Here is an 18,630-nt window from a genome sequence, read left to right as displayed (position 1 = left end):
CTTCTCACGTCGATGCAGACTCCTCCTCTTACCTTTTCCCTTCGCTTGTGGACTTCAATGCACAACACATCAGCTGTATGTGACCAGGCAAACAACCTTTCCATGCCAAACCATATCATAACCGCTACACACAGCCTACATTGTTGATTTTTTTTAAAGAAGGAAATTCACTGATGATGGCCCTTCCTTCCTCCTCTTGGAGCCAGTGGAGGAGGGACCCTCTTGTGTGAATTAGGATATTGGCTGACAGAAAGCAAAACAATTACACTGCAATAGCCAGACTTATATACAGTCTTTTTAGAGGACATCCGGTGTGGTGTGCATGGAGGAGTCTAGTCCTAGTCCGCCATCCATGATCCACTGAAACTTGACAATTAAAGAACAAGGTTCAAAGAATTGTAAGTTGATGATGACTTTTAATAGATTGCTGCGTTAATAATGCAGAGTGCATAGAGAAACTTAGTCTAGTAACTAATGTCTGGGTATTCATCTTCCTCTGTACAGACTGCAGTAAGGGACAGGGGTCATCAAACATTGATACCCGCTCTGGGAGTTCACAGTTAAGGAGATAGCGTCAGAGCTCCATTCTACTGTGGCTGAGGAAGTAAATGAGAAGAATATTACACAGACAAAAACTATTTTGAAATGACCCTTGACACAAGTTATTACTTATTTTGATAATTCATCTGGTTTCCATTATCTATGAGGGATGGCATATAGCATATAATATAGCATAAAAACAAAAAATCACCTTGGGTATTCAAACCAGCAACCTTTCAGTTACTATTTAGCGCTCAAACTACTAAGCTACATGCAGTCACCCCTGGTACTGTCTACTATGCCAGGGTTCTGCAGCATTGGGACCCCCACACTCCTCTTGTTGGTGGAGAGCATTTTGCCGCTATAAACCACAATTTCTTGCAATTCTACACATTTTGCCATGTCTCATGTGTATTCATATAATATTTGAGTGACTCAAACATCACAACAAAATCTATGGGCAAACAAACCTAAAAACCTTGAGCTGACATGGGCTAGTTGATCTGGACATTTCTGACAAGTTATAAATAGCTCTCTAAAGTATACAATGGATAACATGACAAGAGGAAAACTGATGTTGCATGATTGCACCTTGTGCATTCTTCAATCATTTTTTTTAAGAGGGGGTGGGGGGGGTGGACCCCCACAGTTTGAAAACCACTGTAGTGTGCTACTATACCACTTGTTCTACATTCACTCAATATACCACTCTCCAAACGCACTATTACTCCCCTTTATGAATGTCTTTTACACATGAACAACATTATTCATTAAAGTTTGAAATAGTCAAGAGTTCAGTAATGTTTGAACCTTCAGTTTAATCTCTGTACACTTGACAATGGGCATCCCCTACCCATTTGTAAATCTATTCACACAGCCAGTGTACTGGCCTTGAAGTTAGGTTTGATACATTCATCCAAACACACTCTGGGCATTTGTTTTCACAGACATATGTAAGATGTCCTGCAATGTATGTCAAAATTCATTGGGAATCTATTGAAGACAGCTCAGGTCTTTCATTTTGGAGAGAGTGAAAAGCTGCACTGTCTTGACCCACCCACATCCCTAGCCATGAGTTTCAGACTCTAAACTGTTAGTCTGACATGTGTAGGTCCATGAGATGTCTACCTACCGCCTGTGCACCCAGCTGCCTCTACTCCTTGCGCACCGCTGGGATGTGAGATCAGAGATGCTTCTGTCCTTCACAAACTCCCACTCACCCCTCTCTCTCTCTCTGACTCTCTCTCTCTCTCTCTCTCTCTCTCTCTCTCTCTCTCTCTCTCTCTCTCTCTCTCAGGCAGGCAGGCAGGATGGTGTATAGCTCTCTACTTGTCTGACATGACAGAAATGAAAGCTGGAGGTGAGGGCGGGGGTCCGTCTTTCAGGTGCGGGCCCCCAATCAGTGATTTACCAAAGGAAACACTGAGACCGAGGGAGATACAGAAATGGAGAGAGGAAAAAGAAAGAAAGAAAAACAGGCAGCATTTTAATTGCTTTTAAAAAAAGTGGAGATGAAAAACAGAGTTAGCCTGGAGGGTATGGTGAAATTCTAGCTGGAAGAATTGCAAGACCATATGAAAAGGAACACCTCGGGCATAACAGGGAGATGAGTATTGGTTTTTATAAAGCATTTTGCATCGATTTTCAGAGAAAGGAGAAAGAGAGGAAAAGATGGAGAGAGAAAGAGAGAGAGAAGGGGAGGGAAAGTGAGTGGAGAGAAAGAGAGGAAAGCATCTTTGAACTGGCTCTCTTTATACAGTTAACAGGAAAGGAAAAACATGGCAAATTCTACATGATAGGATTCAGTCTATACCTGATGAAGCCCTTTGATACAGTCACTGTGTGTGTGTCTTTACAAAGCAAAGGATTGTAAGGGAAAGTCAATGCAATTCGCTTTAGAGATTTAACTATAAAGTCAAAACTGCAAAATGGTCCCGTGTGGCTCAGTTGGTAGAACATGGTGCTTGCAATGTTGGAGTTGTGGGTTTGATTCTCAGGGGGACCCGTATGAAAATGCATGTACTCACTAACTGTAAGTTGCTCTGGATAAGAGTGTCTGCTAATGACTAAAATGTGTGTAGATTCCCATAGCATCTCTCTTTCTTGTGTTATGTCTTATAACAGGATTTAACAGTCACTGGGCAAAAGCAGCTTGTGAGAATGAGACTTTCTGGTGATCTTCTTTGTGGTTTAACTGTACTCAGCTGACCTAAAAGCTGTTAGCATGATTAAAGAGCTGATTACATCAGAACAATGACAACAGAGAAGACTTCTCTCTGCCAAGAGCTGTTTCTGGGAGAGAGGAGGGAAATGTTTCAGTCAAACCATTTTAAAGGTTACTCCAACCTGGACTGCCACTTCTACAGAAAACTGTTGAGTGACACATACAAATACTTAAGTAAAACAGCGATAGAGACACCATGTCAATCATGTCTCTAATAATGACCAACATAAAAGTCCTAATCCTAGTCCTTCCAGGTCTATAGCTATTATCACCTAGTGAAGATCTGAGGTGAAATGAATTAACTAATGGTTGAGAGCTACAGTAGCTAATGATGTAGGATCTTAATTTGGGCCAGTTTGCTACATCAGGAAAAGAATCCTGCAGCAACTGGAAATGTAAATTATTATGTGGATTATAATTAAGGGATTTTTGTAAGGGAAAATCAAGTCTGAAATTTAAAAGTGGACATTACAAACTTCAGAAGCCTTTGTAAATGTCAAATACACTACACGTTTTTAATTTCCTGCAAAGTCCTCTTGCAACAGGGTGATCAAATTAAGATCTTACATCTGGACCTCGACAACCTCACAAGAGATGAGAGAAATGTGTAGTTGTCCAACCATATCTCAAGGCATCTTATCGACAGTATATGGTGGGTGAAAGCTAACATATTACTGCATTTTCCAGTGTTAGCCAGGCTCATATTCACTCCTGGTTACATTTCGAGAGGCCGACTATGGATGGATGCTTGGCAATCTACAGGTGTCTTATTACTTAGAAGTTATGTCCATAATTCATGGAATTTCCCTCTGTTGTTCTGCATTCTAATGGAAAATCTGCGTCAGTGATTTTAGAGAAATGACTTTTGAGTGAATGCTGTTTCACAGCACGAGGTGGAATAGTCACACTTCTGGTCTTATTTGTTTTCTAAGATGAACCAAATCAATACATAATTCAATAGAACATTTGTATTCAAAACACAAATAGGTATCAGAGCATCATGGATTCAAATGCTATAGAGAAACATATATCATATTTCATTGTAGCAAACCCCAGGTAAATGTTTTATTAAGCCTTTAGTAATCGAGCTTTAAACTGAACCCATAACATTAATATCTGTGAGTACCAGCTGAGACACTGTATGTTGTCCTAATCACACAGCAGAAGGGACACTTCAAACAGGCCTGGAACACAGGAAGTGTCCCTTATAAGCCCCTTGTTTCAACCAGGATGCTGATACATTTCAGACTTAGAGCTAATAAAATGGAAAAAATAAATGGATGGTAATTGTTTGAAGGCAGCCGCTCAACTCAACCTCATTCCATTATATGTGTGTGTTTCAATTTCCAGAATCAGCCGTCTGTTTAATGGCACAGAGCCCATCGTGCTGGACAGCTTGAAGCAGCACTACTTCATCGACAGGGATGGAGAAATATTCCGTTACATTCTCAGCTTCCTCAGGACCTGCAAACTGCTTCTCCCAGATGACTTCAAGGTACATGATGATTTGTATTTGCACACCATAGCATCATGTGTACAGTATCTGCGCAGTAGGAACTCACAGTGTAGAAATATACAAAGGATAGATGATTGATTCAAAGTTTGATCTTCCCTCTCATCTGAGAGGAATGTCCAACATGTTAGTTTTAGCTGTCTATCAATTTATATTATAAACATTATTTAGCATTACTTTCACATTCTATAAGTCAATATCAGCAGTCATATTTTTTATTACTAAAACATTGAAATCTAATCTAATGAATCCCCACCGATTTATCATTAAAGTGATGCTTTGAAGGTATTGAATCATTTCAGCCAGTAGTTCTGAATTCGATATGTTACTTAATGCAAATGATTCTATATATATTTTTAATACAATTTGTACAATATGTTACAATTTGTAAGTGCTTAAGATCCCAGACTGAACATTTAATATACCGTGGAGGAAAGGTGAAAATTCGGTCAAAAACATAACATAGTTCTGTGATGTGAACCAAAGCCCAGAGCTGTTGTTTCTCACACAAAAAAAATGATTTCTATAGAGGTGAGGCCAGGTGAAACAGGCTGTATAGCCCCTGTTCCACTTGTTCCAGTCTGACAGTACCACCCAGTCTCCCAGCCACTGCCTCTCTCTCTGCTCTCAATAGAGTGCCATGACAGTTTAAAGGAACTGGGCTTGAGAGGGAAGTAGGAATACTAGAGGAGGCGAGAATAATGTGGTCTTGATTCTGACAGAGGGGAATGTGTGGGGAGGGAGTGTACTGTAGTGGATGTCTACAGACAGACAGACACACACGCACGCACACACACACACGCACGCACGTGCGCACGCACGCACGCACACACACACACACACACACATTTTTATACAGTGCTCTATCTGGGAAACTGGAGCGACTTTGGTCCATGTTAGCCCACTGTGGCTGCACACACCTGTCTCCTGTTTCAGAGTGCGCATGAGGAGACTCCTTCCTGGATGCGCGTGGCTTAGCAAAACAACCGGCTCTGGAAATATACACATATTATTGTTACTAAGTTATTCTACTTAGAAACAGAGCAAAGATTCAGGCCAACGATCGATCATGGACTCTGGCCAAATCTTCTGTGATATAACCACTTTGATCGATATAAAACACAATTAGTAAAATGTCAAGTTCCGGTTGATGATGTCTAAGGAGAGCATATTCAGTGCTCCATCTGTTCCTGTCCATCCGGATCCCTTTTAGTTCAGTCTATTATACCCACATGTCCATGTCTTTCCCTGTCGGCTTGGACTAGTTCATCACTCTGGCTAAGGGGAGTAGAGGAGAGGCAGATCCCCCTGGCTAACTCTCAGGGCCAAGCATTATGGCTGAATGGGGACTGACCTGAACAACAGTGAGAACACGAAGCTTCCTTCACATTTTTGGCAAATTACATTTTGGTTTGATCTGTATAGTGTACTGTATGGAAGCTATAGCTGTTCTCATCCACTCTATTCTACACAGTCCAATCAGCCAATGACTGTAAGTCAAGCGAATGCAGGATCAGGACTCATTGTTTCAACTCATTACATTAATTCCCTTGCATCAAATCAAATCCAAGTTTATTTGTCACGTGAATACGACAGGTGTAGTAGACTTGACAGTGAAATGCTTACTTACAGGCTCTAACCAACAGTGCAAAAAGGTATTAGGTGAACAATAGGTAGGTAAAGAAAATAAAAACAACATTAAAAAGACAGTGAAAAATAACAGTAGCGAGGCTACATACAGACACCGGTTAGTTGGGCTTATTGAGGTAGTATGTACATGTAGATATGGTTAAAGTGACTATGCATATATGATAAACAGAGAGTAGCAGAAGTGTAAAGAGGTGTTGGGAAGGGGGCACACAATACAAATAGTCCGGGTAGCCATTTGAGTCCTTGTTCAGGAGTCTTATGGCTTGGGGCAAAAACTGTTGAGAAGCCTTTGTCTAGACTTGGCACTCCGGTACCGCTTGCCATGCGGTAGAGGGAACAGTCTATGACTGGGGCCTTCGACAATTTTAGGCCTTCCTCTGACACTGCCTGGTGTGGAGGGTCCTGGATGGCAGGCAGCTTAGCCCAGTGATGTACTGGGCCGTACGCACTACCCTCTGTAGTGCCTCGCGGTCGGAGGCCGAGGCAATTGCCGTACCAGGCAGTGATGCAACCGGTCAGGATGCTCTCGATGTTGCAGCTGTAGAACCTTTTGAGGACTGAGGACCCATGCCAAATCTTTTTAGTTTCTTGAGGGGAAGAGGCTTTGTTGTGCCCTCTTCACGTGCCCTCATCCAGCCTCCTCTCTCTCTCTCTCTGTTGATCTGCATACCTTTCAATTTGTGTGAACTCTGAAAAAAATGCAAATACGGTTAGGATTGACTTGAGTATGTTCTTATCTGAACACAATCCCAGTGTTGCAGCGCCCCCAGGCCTGGCTCTCTTCTGCTGCTGGCAGCCAACATGCTGTGTGTTTAGCTAAATCAATGTGGAACCTGCTTAGCAGTATAGTAACAAATATTCAGCATATATCAGTAGATGTAATACAATATTCACCCTTAATGTGCTTTCCACATGACATATTTCAGACATTATTCAGACTACAATGAATCACAAGAGTGTAAGCAATGCTCAGTCAATTCGGTGATGGTCCTTAACCATTCGGTGTGTTTTTGCATGTTACAATTATATTCTTATATCAATGAACAGTAAGTTCTTTATTTCTCAGTTCGATCCAGTAGATTTCTCAGCCACTCACAGTGATAGACAAAGTGTTATTATAATATTAAGGCTAACTCATTTTAACATTCATTATCGTCTTATTCATTATCACTGCATATAGGTCAGTGGTGTTGCCATATCCATGTCAAATGACAGTGCAGAAGGTAACTTCTAATTTGGTTGGTTTATTTAGCTGTAAAAACTATTTTGTTCCTGTTCCCCTCTATCTGTATGCTCTCTCTCTCTCTCTCTCTCTCTCTCTCTCTCTCTCTCTCTGTATGCTCCTTCTCTTTCTCTCTCTCTCTCTTTCTCTCTCTCTCTCTCTCTCTGTCTCTCTCTGTATGCTCCTTCTCTTTCTCTCTCTCTCTCTCTCTCTCTCTCTCTCTCTCTCTCTCTCTGTCTCTCTCTCTCTGTATGCTCCTTCTCTTTCTTTCTCTCTCTCTCTCTCTCTCTCTCTCTCTCTCTCTCTCTCTCTCTCTCTCTCTCTCTGTATGCTCCTTCTCTTTCTCTCTCTCCCCATCTCTCTATGTTGCTCTCCCTCCCTCCCTCCATCCTTCCCTGCGATGTTGCCTTGCCAGTGGGTGATCAGGTCGGATCATTATTTTGGAGCTCAACCGGCCTGTCTGGACACAGGATTGTGGGATAGATTGTCTCTTTGAGCTGGCAGCATACAGCCAAGACAGAGCTGTTGGGCCCTGTCTCCCTCTCATCCTCACTTCAGCATTACGTTAGGGATTATTCTGTTGTTTTCTGTTCTGCCCGGCTCAGGCTCAGGATGACTAAAGTGCCTCACAGACAGACCCTGTTAAAAAAACATCCATCCGTGGCTTCAAACCTGTGAAGGATGAGGAGCTACACTTCGATACAGAGAGCACCCCTAAGGGGGAACGCCTCTTTATGTATTTTGTCAGCCGCAGTGAGGGGGCCTAGAGAAGGCTGAGAAAAAAGTGACCGACCACCCCTTCGCATTCTGTAATATTAAATATTAGAATGTCGGCTTAAGATGTGCTGCGTCACCGCCTGCTTCAGCTAGAGTTGGTTTTGGGCCATTCCTGGTTTTCAGATGGGGGAGTCGAATGAGGGTTAAAGAAGCAGAAGGTTTTCATGTTAGGGTTTTCATACAGGGGGATACTCTGTACCCAGCAGTGTCTGAAGGCGAGGGAAAACTCTTTTAGATTTGGTTTCCCAGCACCACACTAGCACCCCCAGCACCCAACACCCCCAGTACCCAACACCCAACACCCACAGCCAATGATGATGCAGTCAGACTGAAACAGGCACGCTCTCTTTCTTTCCTCTGCACAAACCCTAACTTACTTTAGAAGTGCAAATACATGGAGGGTATGGCAACTCATTAGACATGGGAAATATTGTTTCCCTTTGTTAGGTTGAAGATGACAATTGTTAAGACAACAAGATTCTAATATCCCATAGCTCTTTTCAATGTGACCAGCTATGCTACTTAGCAACTCTGCTGGGTAGTTAGCAACAGTGCAGGTCCAGATTTGTGACAACGTTATCTTAACCTCTGTACGACCTACCCCTTTGTACAGTGAAATGCATCAAATAACATTTTAGGGAATGCAGCACCCATAAATGTAGCAATTTACCTTTGTCTAATTTCCAGCTAGTGCTTCTGGTAGCTAAATCAATTACTGATTGTTTTGCTAGCATATTTACAATACTCATCTGGACTAATATACAATTGTGATATCAGAACTTAACATCGGGCCACTATTCACATTAGACATTACCATAAATCCTCTGTGTAAAGCATGCATAAAAATCAACCATGGCTTATATTATAATTATCCTCATGTTCACTTCTTCTCCCATATATATTCCCCTCTACATCCCCTCTGTTAGCTAACTACCAATAGCTTGCCTTTCTTCCTCAGTCTTCCTGGTATTTTCTATGGTAGTGTTGAACGATGGTGCCATCTGGTCTTGTGGAAATTAGAGGCAAGAGCGCAGGGGCAAATGGCCCCCAGCAAGCACGCCCAGGGGGAGGCAGCTAGGCAATCTGCTGCAGCTAGACTGTCTGCACATAGGAATGTACCATCCCATCCCACATCACTGCAGCCTGGGCTCGCTGAGCCTCGCCTCACTGACACAGGCCTCTATAGAGTAGAGCCTCAATACAACATGCCAGAGGATTGCTCAGCCCTGCCACTAGCTACTGTATGGGTAGAGAGTGACTGGCTGATTGCAGCTACAGTATGGCCATAGTTAGCATGGTAATAAAAAACAATACAGGCCTTTCTTGTAAACAACTGGAGACTGATCTGTGGTTTACCAGTGAATCATTCTTCAATCGAGATATTGGAATGTTCAATGTGAGCCTAACCGAGATCATTTGTAACCAGGAAATACCATGAGATGAATATGAGGGACTGACTATAAAATACACTCTTTTTAAACCACTTCTGATAGGAAGTGATTTTTTCGTAGCGGCTTAGGAGAATTTACACAGCAGGTTAGGATAATTAACATAGCAGGTTGGTTAGGAGACTGAGGTTAAGGTTAGGAAAAGGGTTAGGGTTAGCAAAATGCTCTCCCTAACTTGCTAAGAAAATTACTTTGTATCAAGTGCCGTGAAAAGGACAAAGAGGCATGAAATTACTTGGATTGAGTGTTTGTGCATGTTTCCTATCCTGTCCCATCCAGGAGTTCCACCTGCTGTACGAGGAGGCTCGGGTACTACCAGCTGTCCCCCATGATTAAGGAGCTGGAACGTTGGAAGCAGGAGAGGGAGCAGCAGGACGGCCCAGCCCTGTGACTGCCTGGTGGTGCGGGTGGGACGCCTGACCTAGGTGAGAGGGATCGCCTTAGCGGGGAGAAGGTGCTCATCGAGGAGATCTTCCCGAGACTGGGACGTCGTGCAACTCGGTGAACGCCCGGCTGGAACCAGGACCCCACGCACGTCATCCGCTTCCCCCTCAACGGCTACTGCAGGCTCAACTCTGTCCAGGTAGATAACGTTTTGTCTGTGCATGAATGTCGGCAGCCATCTTTAATCATCACTAGAAGTTTTTTCCTGAGTGATGTAAACCCCAGAGAGCCTCTGTGACTTCTGTTTTCCTATAGTCTTGAGGGAGCAGGATTTAAAGTGGGTATAGTGGTGTATCACGTTTTACAGGTGTGAAGTTGACTGTTGACTGTTCTAAAGTCATCACTGGTGATCTATAGGACAAGGACTTCACTTTGAAATGTCCATGTAAAGGCATGTGACATGATTTGTAGTCTGCGTGTAGCCACAGACAAGATGACTGTTCTGTAGCAACAACCCTCATCACAACTCACATGGGATAATAGTTACTCTGATGTGATTTAGAGTGGATTTGTTTAAGATGTTCAGAGATAGTGACACGTTTTTTCAGCCACTTGTAGGTTTATGTCACAGCAATAATATTCATCTTCCTCTCAGAAAGCACTCTTCCCTCTCCAAGGTTTGAATGAGGCTTTAAGGAGCAGAGCAGCCTCTCACCACAGCTCTGTGGTATCATCAACACCTCATTGCCAATAGCCATACAGATGAACACATAGAGGAGCCTCACCCAGCGCCCAGCATGCCCCACACTACCCCCAACACGCCAGGCAGGCGTTCTGCTCTGACACCTCCACCGCCCTCCTGCCAATGTGAGACCACCTCCGGGTCTGCTGCCTAGCTGCCTGAGCAGCGGGACAAAGCCTGTCTCCTCTCCACTGTCTGTCTGCCTGCGCTATGCCATGTTTTCTTCTCGCAAAAAATGAGAGGGGTGAAAAAATGATATGCATAATTTACGTTTGACTCCTTTTAAGACACAGCTCCTCTTTTTAAAAAGACTCCAATATAACACCGCCCGGGGAGATTGAAATACACGATTGCATTTTTAATACCATACTTACAATTTCTCAAACAGCCTAAACCGGTTTATACTTCTTTATAGATTTTTAAATGGCTTGCAATATAATTAATTGGCCGCATCAACTAACACAACATTTTCCCACTATGTTTACCGGGCTGAGTTTGGTCTCAGTGTGCGCCGTACATCTGTCTCAAATGGACTGGGAAGGATCCCACTATTTTAGTTTTCATTATCAGGCCTTTCCCACAGACTGTGGAGCTGAGGTGAAACCAACCCACAGACTCACTGTCTCTCTCGTGGAGCTGAGGTGAAACAAACCCACAGACTCACTGTCTCTGTTGAGCTGAGGAAACAAACCCACAGACTCACTGTCTCTCTGTTGAGCTGAGGTTAAACAAACCCACAGACTCACTGTCTCTCTGTTGAGCTGAGTTTAAACAAACCCACAGACTCACTGTCTCTCTGTTGAGCTGAGGTGAAACAAACCCACAGACTCACTGTCTCTCTGTTGAGCTGAGGTGAAACAAACCCACAGACTCACTGTCTCTCTGTTGAGCTGAGGTGAAACAAACCCACAGACTCACTGTTTCTCTCTGTGAAGCTAAGGTGAAACAAACCCCCAGACTCACTGTCTCTGTGGAGCTGAGGTGAAACCAACCCCATTATTCAGTGTCTGCATCCCAAATGGCACCATATGCCCTATATAGTGGGGAATATGGCACCTTATATAGAATAGGGTGTAATTTGGGACTCAGACAGCATGGGAATGACTTGGCTGGCATAAACGGAGCCTGCCCTCTCTTCAGGGTTACCTGTTTGTGATGTTTGTGTTAGTGAATGAGGGACACAGTGGGGCTCTAGAGGGCTTTGTCTCAACGTACCCAGCCTTTGCCCGGATGGGGAGGCGTTGTTCGCAGGGCTCTTTCTCTCTCTGGGCTTGCCTCTTAAGACAAACACACACACACACACACACACACGCACACGCACACACACACACACACACACACACACACACACACACACACACACACACACACACACACACACGCACACTGCAGTTAGGTTTGCAGTTAGGCTCATTGAGCTGCTGTAGGTGAGGGGAACAGAGAGCAGATGGAGGTGTTTTCTGGTGTAAGGGGAGATTTTTCTAAAGAACTTCCTCATCCTGTCCTGTGTCATTGGTATGAGAAGGTTATGAGAATAATCCTCATTTTACCTGGCCAGACAATGTGCCTGTGATCTGATTACAGTCCTGGACCCTGACCCAAGGGAATGCAACCACACCCTGCCCACAGAGGAAGAAAGAGAAGAAAAAAAAGAGGGAATGTTTTGAGAAAGAGATGGAAAATAGTGTTGGGAACTTGTGTGTATTTCCGTGTTGCCCTGGTTTGGATTCTTTAGTCTCTTCAGTCATCTGCTGCCCATAGTTACAGCATTTCTCTTCCGATACAAGGGCAGGTACATTCATTATAATTAATCACCAATAAGATTTTGGGAGGCTTACTAACTCATTCTGTCTGAGAAATCGTTCTTGCCAACTCCAACCTAAGAGAAAACCTATAAACAACCCCACCTTGGTAAGTGAACGATTCATTCCTCCAGTCATGAAGGAATTTAAGGGGAATAATGCAAACCACCTGTGATGTAGAGCCATGGGAAAAAAGGACTGGGACGCTTAAGAGGGAAAACATTTAGCTAAAGAGCCACAGAGGTGTACACACACACACACACACATGCACGCACGCACGCAAACACACACACACACAGTCCCGAAGCAGGAGCCGGCCGGTACCCACCTCCGTACATCACAGTGATGGAGCACTGTGATCAAACCAGACGCAATCCTTCCTTCATCACCCTGACAGCAACACTACTCTGAGACGGCCCCTGTCCTTCCTGTCCCCACTCACTGCCAGTGCTGCCAGGGCCGGGACATTACATGGCCCAGCCACTCTTTCACACGCCTTTGTCACATAGCCAGCCTACAATCCATACGGGGTCAGCTAGTAACAGGAGAACATGGCTCCGCCCTGCCACCACCACCTCCATCACCACCACCCCTACCATCACCACCTCCATCACCACCACCCTCACCCTTCCGAGAAAAACACAGAGCACATGATAAACTTAGCTACCAACACTATTTCTGACCCTCCCTTGTCAAAGCTTTACTACAAACTTATATTGTGAACTTGTCTCTTAGACAAGGCAGCAGTTGTCCCCCCTAGAAATGGAACACGTTAGTGTGATCAGACAACCACTTTCTAATAGGTCTTTTGATGCTTGTGATGAAGTGGAGAATGAAGATGAGGTAGAAGCAACATTTTAATGGCCATGTATAGTTAAACATAGTAGGACTCCTCTGTGTAGTCTGCTCTACCTGTCACTCACACCCAGCCCCTACGTCCTGACAACTGGAGACTTAGACCCCAGCCCTACGTCCTGACAACTGGAGACATAGACCCCCAGTCCTACGACCTGACAACTGGATACTTAGACCCCAGCCCTACGTCCTGACAACTGGAGACTTAGACCCCCAGTCCTACGACCTGACAACTGGATACTTAGACCCCAGCCCTACGTCCTGACAACTGGAGACATAGACCCACAGTCCTACGTCCTGACAACTGGAGACATAGACCCACAGTCCTACGTCCTGACAACTGGGGACTTAGATTCCCAGTCCTACGTCCTGACAACTGGAGACTGAGACCCCCAGTCCTACATCCTGACAACTGGAGACTGAGACCCCCAGCCCTACGTCCTGACAACTGGGGACTGAGACCCCCAGTCCTACATCTTGACAACTGGAGATCGAGACCCCCAGTCCTACGTCCTGACAATTGGAGACTGAGACCCCCAGTCCTACGTCCTGACAACTGGAGACTGAGACCCCCAGTCCTACGTCCTGACAACTGGAGACTGAGACCCCCAGCCCTACGTCCTGACAACTGGAGACTTAGATTCCCAGTCCTACGTCCTGACATCTGGAGACTGAGACCCCAGCCCTACGTCCTGACAACTGGAGACTTAGATTCCCAGTCCTACGTCCTGACATCTGGAGACTGAGACCCCCAGTCCTACGTCCTGACAACTGGGGACTTAGATTCCCAGTCCTACGTCCTGACATCTGGAGACGTAGACCCCCAGTCCTACGTCCTGACAACTGGAGACTTAGATTCCCAGTCCTACGTCCTGACATCTGGAGACTGAGACCCCCCAGTCCTGCGTCCTGACAACTGGAGACTGAGACCCCCAGTCCTACATCCTGACAACTGGAGACTGAGACCCCCAGCCCTACGTCCTGACAACTGGGGACTTAGATTCCCAGTCGTACGTCCTGACATCTGGAGACTGAGACCCCCAGTCCTACGTCCTGACAACTGGAGACTTAGATTCCCAGTCCTACGTCCTGACATCTGGAAACCGAGACCCCCAGTCCTACGTCCTGACAACTGGGGACTTAGATTCCCAGTCCCACGTCCTGACATCTGGAGACTGAGACCCCCAGTCCTACGATCTGACAACTGAGGACTGAGACCCCCAGCCCTACATCCTGACATCTGAGACGAGACCCCCAGTCCTACGTCCTGACAACTGGAGACTGAGACCCCCCAGTCCTCACGTCCTGACAACTGGAGACTGAGACCCCCGCCCTGCGTCCTGACAACTGGAGACTTAGATTCCCAGTCCTACGTCCTGACATCTGGAGACTGAGATTCCCAGTCCTACGTCCTGACAACTGGAGACTTAGATTCCCAGTCCTACGTCTGACATCTGGAGACTGAGACCCCCAGTCCTACGTCCTAACAACTGAGGACTGAGACCCCAGCCCTACGTCCTGACATCTGGAGACGTAGACCCCAGTCCTACGTCCTGACAACTGGAGACTGAGACCCCAGTCCTACGTCCTGACAACTGGAGACTGAGACCCCCAGCCCTACGTCCTGACAACTGGAGACATAGACCCACAGTCCTACATCCTGACAACTGGAGACTGAGACCCCAGCCCTACGTCCTGACAACTGGAGACTAAGACCCCAGTCCTCACGTCCTGACAACTGGAGACTGAGACCCCCAGTCCTACGTCCTGACAACTGGAGACTAAGACCCCCAGTCCTACATCCTGACAACTGGAGACTGAGACCCCAGCCCCACGTCCTGACAACTGGAGACTAAGACCCCCAGTCCTACGTCCTGACAACTGGAGACTGAGACCCCCAGTCCTACGTCCTGACAACTGGAGACTTAGACCCCAGTCCTACGTCCCTGACAACTGAGACTGAGACCCCCAGTCCTACGTCCTGACAACTGGAGACTTAGATTCCCAGTCCTACGTCCTGACATCTGGAGACTGAGATTCCCAGTCCCTGGTCCTGACAACTGGAGACTTAGATTCCCAGTCCCTACGTCCTGACATCTGGAGACTGAGACCCCCAGTCCTACATCCTAACAACTGAGGACTGAGACCCCAGCCCTACGTCCTGACATCTGGAGGCGTAGACCCCCAGTCCTCGTCCTGACAACTGGAGACTGAGACCCCAGTCCTGCGTCCTGACAACTGGAGACTGAGACCCCCAGCCCTACGTCCTGACAACTGGAGACATAGACCCACAGTCCTACATCCTGACAACTGGAGACTGAGACCCCCAGCCCTACGTCCTGACAACTGGAGACTAAGACCCCCAGTCCTACGTCCTGACAACTGGGGACTTAGATTCCCAGTCCTACGTCCTGACATCTGGAGACTGAGACCCCCAGTCCTACGTCCTGACAACTGAGGACTGAGACCCCCAGCCCTACATCCTGACATCTGGAGACGTAGACCCCCAGTCCTACGTCCTGACAACTGGAGACTGAGACCCCCAGTCCTACGTCCTGACAACTGGAGACTGAGACCCCAGTCCCTACGTCCTGACAACTGGAGACTTAGATTCCCAGTCCTACGTCCTGACATCTGGAGACTGAGATTCCCAGTCCTACGTCCTGACAACTGGAGACTTAGATTCCCAGTCCTACGTCCTGACATCTGGAGACTGAGACCCCCAGTCCTACGTCCTAACAACTGAGGACTGAGACCCCCAGCCCTACGTCCTGACAACTGGAGACATAGACCCACAGTCCTACGTCCTGACAACTGGAGACATAGACCCACAGTCCTACGTCCTGACAACTGGGGACTTAGATTCCCAGTCCTACGTCCTGACAACTGGAGACTGAGACCCCCAGTCCTACATCCTGACAACTGGAGACTGAGACCCCCAGCCCTACGTCCTGACAACTGGGGACTGAGACCCCCAGTCCTACATCTTGACAACTGGAGATCGAGACCCCCAGTCCTACGTCCTGACAATTGGAGACTGAGACCCCCAGTCCTACGTCCTGACAACTGGAGACTGAGACCCCAGTCCTCGTCCTGACAACTGGAGACTGAGACCCCAGCCCTACGTCCTGACAACTGAGACTTAGATTCCCAGTCCTCGTCCTGACATCTGGAGACTGAGACCCCCAGCCCTACGTCCTGACAACTGGAGACTTAGATTCCCAGTCCTGGACATCTGAGACTGAGACCCCCAGTCCCTACGTCCTGACAACTGGGGACTTAGATTCCCAGTCCTACGTCCTGACATCTGGAGACTGAGACCCCCAGTCCTACGTCCTGACAACTGAGACTTAGATTCCCAGTCCTACGTCCTGACATCTGGAGACTGAGACCCCCAGTCCTCACGTCCTGACAACTGGAGACTGAGACCCCCCTGAGTGAGACCCCCAGTCCTACGTCCTGACAACTGGGGACTTAGACCCCCAGTCCTACGTCCTGACAACTGGGGACTGACCCCCAGACATCCTGACATCTGAGACCCCCAGTCCTACGTCCTGACAACTGAGACTGAGACCCCCAGTCCTACATCCTGACATCTGGAGACTGAGACCCCCAGTCCTACGTCCTGACAACTGGAGACTGAGACCCCCAGTCCCTACGTCCTGACAACTGGAGACTGAGACCCCCAGTCCTACGTCCTGACAACTGAGACTTAGACCCCAGTCCTACGTCCTGACATCTGGAGACTGAGACCCCAGTCCTCCTACGTCCTGACAACTGGAGACTTAGATTCCCAGTCCTACGTCCTGACATCTGGAGACTGAGACCCCAGTCCTACGTCCTGACAACTGAGGACTGAGACCCCCAGCCCCACGTCCTGACATCTGGAGACTGAGACCCCAGTCCTACGTCCTGACAACTGGAGACTGAGACCCCAGTCCTACGTCCTGACAACTGGAGACTGAGACCCCCAGCCCTACGTCCTGACAACTGGAGACATAGACCCACAGTCCTACATCCTGACAACTGGAGACTGAGACCCCCAGCCCTACGTCCTGACAACTGGAGACTAAGACCCCCAGTCCTACGTCCTGACAACTGGAGACTGAGACCCCAGTCCTACGTCCTGACAACTGGAGACTAAGACCCCCAGTCCTACAGACACTGGAGACCCCCAGTCCCACGTCCTGACAACTGGAGACTGGAGACCCCCAGTCCTACGTCCTGACAACTGGAGACTTAGACCCCCAGTCCTACGTCCTGACAACTGGAGACTGAGACCCCCAGTCCTACGTCCTGACAACTGGAGACTGAGACCCCAGTCCTACGTCCTGACAACTGGAGACTTAGATTCCCAGTCCTGCGTCCTGACATCTGGAGACTGAGATTCCCAGTCCTACGTCCTGACAACTGGAGACTTAGACCCCCAGTCCTACGTCCTGACAGCCCTATCTGGAGACTGAGACCCCCAGTCCTACATCCTAACAACTGAGGACTGAGACCCCCAGCCCCTACATCTGACAACTGGACATCCTACGTCCTGACAACTGGCGACTGAGACCCCCAGTCCTACGTCCTGACAACTGGAGACTGAGACCCCCAGTCCTACGTCCTGACAACTGGAGACTGAGACCCCAGCCCTACGTCCTGACAACTGGAGACTGAGACCCCCAGCCCCTACACACTGGAGACTAAGACCCCAGTCCTACATCCTGACAACTGGGGACTTAGATTCCCAGTCCTACGTCCTGACAACTGGAGACTGAGACCCCCAGTCCTACGTCCTGACAACTGAGGACTTAGACCCCAGCCCTACATCCTGACATCTGGAGACGAGACCCCAGTCCTACGTCCTGACAACTGAGACTGAGACCCCCAGTCCCCTACGTCCTGACATCTGGAGACTGAGACCCCAGTCCTACGTCCTGACAACTGGAGACTGAGATTCCCAGTCCTCGTCCTGACATCTGGAGACTGAGACCCCCAGTCCTACGTCCTGACAACTGGAGACTTAGATTCCCAGTCCTACGTCCTGACATCTGGAGACTGAGACCCCCAGTCCTACGTCCTAACAACTGAGGACTGAGACCCCCAGCCCTACGTCCTGACAACTGAGACTTAGACCCCCAGTCCTACGTCCTGACATCTGGAGACTGAGACCCCAGTCCTACGTCCTGACAACTGGAGGACTGAGACCCCCAGCCCTACGTCCTGACAACTGGGACGATAGACCCCATCTGGAGTCCTCCTACGTCCTGACAACTGAGACTGAGACCCCCAGCCTACGTCCTGACATCTGGAGACTGAGACCCCCAGTCCTACGTCCTGACACAACTGAGACCCCCAGGACAACTGGAGACCCCAGTCCTACGTCCTGACAACTGGAGACTGAGACCCCAGTCCTACGTCCTGACAACTGAGACTGAGACCCCAGTCCTACATCCTGACATCTGGAGACCCCCCAGTCCTACAT

General features: G+C 47.5%; 1 pseudogene; it reads left to right on the top strand.

Moving 5' to 3' along the window:
• The first annotated feature begins 4,114 nt into the window (after positions 1 to 4,114).
• LOC115123130 (BTB/POZ domain-containing protein kctd15-like) overlaps positions 4,115 to 18,630 on the top strand; it is a 37,815-nt pseudogene continuing 23,299 nt past the window's right edge.

This window comes from Oncorhynchus nerka, unplaced genomic scaffold (assembly GCF_034236695.1).
Source record: "Oncorhynchus nerka isolate Pitt River unplaced genomic scaffold, Oner_Uvic_2.0 unplaced_scaffold_2333, whole genome shotgun sequence".
NCBI classification, from domain to species: domain Eukaryota; kingdom Metazoa; phylum Chordata; class Actinopteri; order Salmoniformes; family Salmonidae; genus Oncorhynchus; species Oncorhynchus nerka.
Note: the sequence above shows the minus strand (reverse complement) of the source record. Positions and strands in the feature narration are given on the sequence as shown.